At 38.9% G+C, this 6,653-nt stretch overlaps 1 pseudogene; it reads right to left on the bottom strand.

Moving 5' to 3' along the window:
- Positions 1–5,180: 5,180 nt before the first annotated feature.
- LOC102818768 lies at positions 5,181–6,109 on the bottom strand (annotated as a pseudogene).
- Positions 6,110–6,653: the final 544 nt, after the last annotated feature.

The following is a 6,653-nucleotide window of genomic DNA, read 5'->3' as shown; positions in this document are numbered from 1 at the left end:
CAGGACAAACAGAAGCTAAGGGATTTTGCCAAAGCCAACTCTGCTATGAAAAACAACCTAAAGAAAGTTCTGTGGACTGAGAACCAATAAGAACAGAAAACAACTAGAAAATGATGTACGTGGCAGAATCACCCTGAACTCAATCAACAAATGGAAGAGTCAAGAACAGAATAAAATTATAAGAACAGAGGATCTGAGAGATCAGGCTATGACCAAAAAAATTACAATGTGAAAGAAGGTAAACACAGAGGCACAGAGATCCAGGTGGTGGGAAGATCAGGTTAAAATAGACTGTCTTAAATGGAAGGAAGAATTAATGGAATATAAGGTAACCACAACAATGGGGTTGGGGTGGGGGATTTAGTTCAGGTGTTGGGGAGGGCAATACAAGAAAGGGGAGGAGACAGAAGAACAAGATAGATAGGGGAACACTGAGACAGTTTTGCATGTCCTAAGTGGGACAGAGGTAAATAGTGATGCATGCTCAACCTTGGAACAATAGGGCTCTGGGATACAGGGATCTAGGTATAGCTTGAAGAGGGGAAGTAATACTAAAATGCTTGACTGTCTTATGAATATTAGTTTCCTTTGTTCTGTGGGAGAAAGATGAGGCTTTCTGGTCACGTAAAGATTTACAGCCTTGGAAACCCTGTACAGGGTTGCTATGAGTTGGAACTGACTCCACGGCAAATGACAGCAACAACAACAACAACTATTGTAAAATAGACACTTGAGTGGGATAGAAAGGAATGTTAAGAAATATGATTAGAGAAAACTTGTAAGCCTGTCTTCAGCCTGTAACTGATTGGAATACCTAAAAGGGGTTCTAGGACTTGCCCAGTGACATAGGCCTCTTGTAAAGCCTTTACAGAATATAGGATCTCATGTGGAATCTGGAGTCCCATCCAGCATCTTATGAGGTGGGACATTCCCACTACAAAGGACAAGCAGATCAGCCTGGTACAGCTACAATGACAGAAGATACAGCTTCAAAGAACCCCAAAACAAAAATATCAGCATGGCTGCCTATAAAAACAAGAAAACAAAAACTGAGTGATTATAAGATTGTGTGCAATTACACAATTAATATACTTAGAAAAGTTCCTAGTATATAGTAAGCACTGTCTCCATAAATATTAACACTTATTACATAATAACAGCATTCATATGTATTTTATACTCACTAAAAATAAGCATACATCAAGAACAGAACTGTTAATAATATAAAATTATACTCACTACATATGCAAATATAGAATGATTCTTATAAAAACGACACCAAAACACATAGTAAATTTTATTTTAACTTAATCTACAGGATATAATATATAACATATGTTTACTTGAGTACAATCTGTTGGGTTAATTTTTTTAAATATCAGTCCTTTCCTGAAAAGCTAGTTAAGTACTTGAATCCACAGCCAACACTGATGGAAGTGGTGGTGGTGGTGGTTATGTGCCATGGAGTCGGTTCCAACTCTTAGTGACTCTATATAGGGTTTCCAAGGCTGTCAATCTTTATAGGAGCAGAAAGCCTCATCATTCTCCCACAAAACTGTTGGTAGTTTTAAACTGCTGACCTTGAGATTAACATCCCGACTTGAAATCACGATGAAAGTATCATGGAAGTAGCAGCCAAGAAATCAAACAATGTATTGCAAATAGATTGGGCAGATCTGCTGCAAAAGACCTCTTTCAAATATTAGAAAATAAAGATGTTACTTTAAGAACTGAAGTCTGTCTGAACCAAGTCTTGATATTTTCAAATGCTGCATAAGTGTGCAAAACTTGGACAATGAATAAGGAAGATTAAAGAAAATTGATGCATTTTAATTATGGTGTTGGTAAGGAATATTAAATATACCATGGACTGCCAAAAGAAAGAACATATCTGTCTTGAAAGATGTGGAAGAAGTATAGTCAGAAGGTGCCTTTGAAGTGAGACTAATGAACCTTCATCTCTTATACCTAGAACATGTTATCAAGATGGTCCAGTCCCGGGAAAGAACATGATGTTTAGTAAAGTAGAGGGTCAGCAAATGTTGATTGACATAGTTACTGCCACCCACAATGGGCTCAGATACAGCAATGGGGTTGAGGACGACACAGGACTGGGCAATGTTTTGTTCTGTTGTACATTGATTCTCAATGAGTTGGAACTGACTCTCAGCAGTTAACAACAAAAACAGAACTGTCAAGTTCATCAGAAAAGGGGAAAGACTGTTCATGTCAAATACCAGAGAGATTAAGGAGATGCAACAATTAAATGCAAAACAAAAGAAGGAATATTGGTGGAAAACTAATGAAATTTGAAAAGTTGACTAAAGTTAAGATAATAATTATGTGTCTTTTTAGTTTTGACAAGCCATGATAAGAAGGATTTTGAAACAGTGTGAAATTTATTTCTGATGTCTATTGTGTCAAATTATCACAAACTCACCAGTTCTAGAGGCCAGAAGTCTGCACTGAATTACACTGGGTCAAAGTCAATAAAAGTCAATATCTTGGTAGGTAGTGTTCCGTTTGGTATTCCAGGGGAGAATCTGTCCCTTGTGGGTTTGATTCTAGGGTCAGCTAGCATGCCTTGGTTTATGGATGCAGCACCGAAATCTCTGCCATTATAGGCACATTGCATTCACTACTTCTTTCTTGGGTCAAAACTTCCTCTAAGTTCCTGCTATAAGAATACACACATTTGAATTTAGGGCCCACCCAGACATATCAGGATAATCATCTCAAAATACTTAATTTAATCATCTCCTCTGAGTCCTTTTTCTTGGAGTACTGGTGTGGTGCTGTATGATAAGTACTGGACTACTAACCAAAAGTTTAGTGGCTCAAACCCACTAGCTCCACGTCAGAGACCCCATATAGGGTTGGACAGCATTTACAAACAAACAAGTCATTTTTTGCCATATTAGACAGGATTCCCAGGTCCAGGAGTTAAGCAATGGATAGATTTTGAGGAGTCATTATTCAATATGGGACCACTCTACACTCTCTCCGAAAACCTTCTGTAGGTTTAAAAAAATTCTAAATTGAAATTGTTATTTAAAATAAGAATGAAAAAAGTGGTTCTGGAAAGATATCACCATAATAACAGAAGTAACTATGTTTTCTACTACACGGGCTGACAAGTGTCCACGTGACCCTGTTAGTACATTTAAACACAACTTCACAGATACCGAGATGTTGACCCTCTAATCATCTAGAGACAAAAACAAAAACAAAAGAAGGCATGAGTGCACATTTCCATGGGTAGGTTTAGTATAGAATTGAGCCCTCTGAGGATCAAAATTAAATGCCTAAGAATGATACACTGTATTAGCACATTGAATTATGGTTTTATTTGGTACTGATAGATGTTTGTCATGTTTATATTCTACATGGACATTTAGAATATCGGCATTCTTCATTGAAGTTAATTGTAGAATCAGTGTGTATGAAGTCATTTTACAAATCAAATCTGATGTTAATATTTAAATGATCTTTTTTTGATTTACTAACAAGTCTTTATTTGCCATTTCATAAGGCATTGTTTATAAGTAAAGATTATGAAATGGCTTGAGATGATCCACTTGATAATATGATTTTCAGAACACAAAATGTGAGGAGTACAATCACTGAGTGTTGCAACTGTTAAGCACTTGACAACTAGCTGAAAGGCTGGTAGTTTAAACCCACTCCATGGCTCCATGGGAGAAAAACATGGTGACCTGTTCCCATAAAGGAAATCACTTAGGAAATCTTATGGGGCTGTTCCACTCTGTTACATGGGGTTACTAGAAGTCATAACTGACTCAGTAGCGCCTAACAACCACAAGACCTGAGAATCCAGATTAAAATATTTCAACAAAGCAGAAAATTAGCCATGACTCTTGAAATGGTCTAAAAACTAGCTAGAAGATTTATATTATGAATAATGCGCTCTCTCTGCCACTGGTTCAAGGATCCAGCATCTTGACACAGTTGGATTCAGTTTAATTCATTTATTCATTCAACAAATATTTATTGAAGTTATGTTTCAACCAGATATTTGCGTAGGTGCTAAAGATTGTGTTGAGAACAAAACAAGACCCTGTATCCTGTGTTCTCATGGGGTTTACATTGTATTTGGGGGAGGTAAATAATAAAGGAGAATAGAGGAATGTTGTTGATAAAGACTTTGAAGGAAAAACTCCGGTGAGAGGACAATGTATGGGGAAGGGAGAGAGTGTCTACTTTGTTTTTCAAGATGCTCAAGGAACACCTCTACAATAAGGTAATGTTTATGCAAAGACCCTACAAGAGTGGAGAAACACTCCAGTTAGGGGAACAGCAAGTACAAAGGCCTTGTGGCAGAGCCATGCTTCTCATTCTCCAGGAATAACAAGGAAATCCATGGGAATTAAGTGGGTTGAAAGACTGAGGAAGTGACAAAAGATAACATAACCACAATATAAATGAATGAGCAACATTAATTTCAAAGCTTTTGCATACAGAAAGATGTGCAACATCATTACTATTCTCAGTGTCTGTTTAAACTATATGAAAAGTTGATGGTGTTGTTCATAGATGTCTTTGAGTCATAGCAATCCCATGCAAACAGCAGAACTGTCCCAGGAGTAATTTAGGACTGTCATCTTTATAGTAGCTGATTGCCAGATCTCTCTCCCACAGAGCCTCTGGGTATTGTCACACCCATCTTTAGGAGAACATCCAAGTGCCTAACTATTGTGCCACAGGGCTCTTTGTAAAATTGATAGTCATATGCAAATAAGTGGAAAATGATTTTCCCCCTTTTCCCCTTGCAATATGGCTGTTTTATTACAGAGAACTGACTCAATGGCACTGAACAACAATGTGACCACATGAGGCATACACATGCTCTTCTGCATTTTGACTTGTTTGTGCGTATTTTACATAAGTGTTTGCATTAGCATGTGGTAGAAAACACGCATGTGGAACAAGTGATTAAATCAAATGTCACTGATAAGGTTTTTCAGACATAAGACTTCTTAAGATTTCCCTGTGCCATTCTCATCGAGGTATGACATTTCCAAGCACAATGTTTTCTTTATTCTAGACAACAGACATTTGGGTATCACTTCAAGAAGTTAAGTGCAGTGTGGACCTTAAAATATGAGTCATTGCATGAGGGTCTGAGATGAATGAAACTAGATCATGTTAATACCATGCCATTAAAATCCCAATCCTAGAGACGATTTTGCCTTCTCAATCACTTTCTTGAATGCACATTTGACCTCATTGTTCCTCAGGCTATAGACCCCAGGATTCAGCGTGGGAATGACTATGGAATAGAACACAGATGCCACTTTATCTGTGTCCATGGAGTGAGAGGAGCTGGACTGTAGGTATATGAAGATGACTGTCCCATAGAAGACAGAGGCTGCAATGAAGTGAGACGCACAGGTGGACAGAGCCTTCTGATATCCTTCAGCTGAGTGCATCTTTAGGATTGTAATAAATATGAACAGATAGGACATAAAGATAACCAGAAGAGCAAAAAAGACATTGAATGTAGACATAAAAACAAGAACCAGCTCACTAATGTGTTTATCAGAGCAAGAGAGAGCCATGACTGCTGGAACATCACAGAAAAAGGGCTGGATCGTCTTGGACCGACATAAAAAGAGACTGAATATGGCCCCAACATGGAAGCAGGCATTCAGAAAACTGCAGGTATAGGAGCCTATGGCCAGACATGCACACACACCTGTTGTCATAGTGGTTGTGTACTGCAGGGGTTTGCACACGGCTACATAGCGATCATAAGCCACTGAGGCCAAAAGGAAAATTTCCACAGTGGCAAAAGCTACAAAAAAGAACATCTGAGCAGGATATGAATTGTAGGAGATGGCATTGTCTCCTACAAGGAGTCCAGTCATAACTTTAGGGGTGACCGCTGAGGAGTAACCCAGGTCCACCAAAGAAAGTTTACTGAGGAAGAAACGCATGGGGGTGTGGAGACGGGAGTCTGAGAGAATCAACCCAATCATTCCCAGGTTCCCAGTTAGAGTGATGAGGTAAATAAGGGTGGGATCTGAAGTTCTGGAGCATTGGTTAGACCCAATAGGATGAACTCGGTCATGTCAGTACGGTTCTCCATGGGCTACATGACATGCCCTTTAGTAGTGAGAAGTAAAGGAACAGTTGGTATTTCACTGAAATTAAAATATATAAACACTGGAAATGAACATACCCCATGGCTCAAATTTCAGCTGAACAACACACAGGTCTATCAGGGAAACAAAAACACTAGGGAGGTAGACACACCTTAGAATCATCAACCACTGGAGATCAAAAGGGCAGCCTTTACCCAAGAACAAAGTTCAAAAGGGTTAGGAAAGGAGCCATGGAAACAGGAAACTCAGGGAGGATGTGAGACAAGTGATGTTACATTGTGAGGACTGCAATCAATGGCATGAAGCAAACTGTGTCTGAATTGTGTAATGGAAAAATGGTAAGCTTCACTCAGTTCTGGTGTGGCGCTGTATGATAAGCACTTGGACACCCTATTATATAGGGTCGCTAAGGATCAGAACTGACTCAATGGCATGTAACAACAAATATCTTGTTTGAAAGGATCCCAAGTGACACAGTGGGTCTGAACCTACCAGTTGCTCCACAGGAGAAAGAGGAGGCTGGCTGAT

This window comes from Chrysochloris asiatica, unplaced genomic scaffold (genome assembly GCF_000296735.1).
Source record: "Chrysochloris asiatica unplaced genomic scaffold, ChrAsi1.0 scaffold02524, whole genome shotgun sequence".
Taxonomy (NCBI): domain Eukaryota; kingdom Metazoa; phylum Chordata; class Mammalia; order Afrosoricida; family Chrysochloridae; genus Chrysochloris; species Chrysochloris asiatica.
This window is presented reverse-complemented; position numbering and strand designations above follow the sequence as displayed.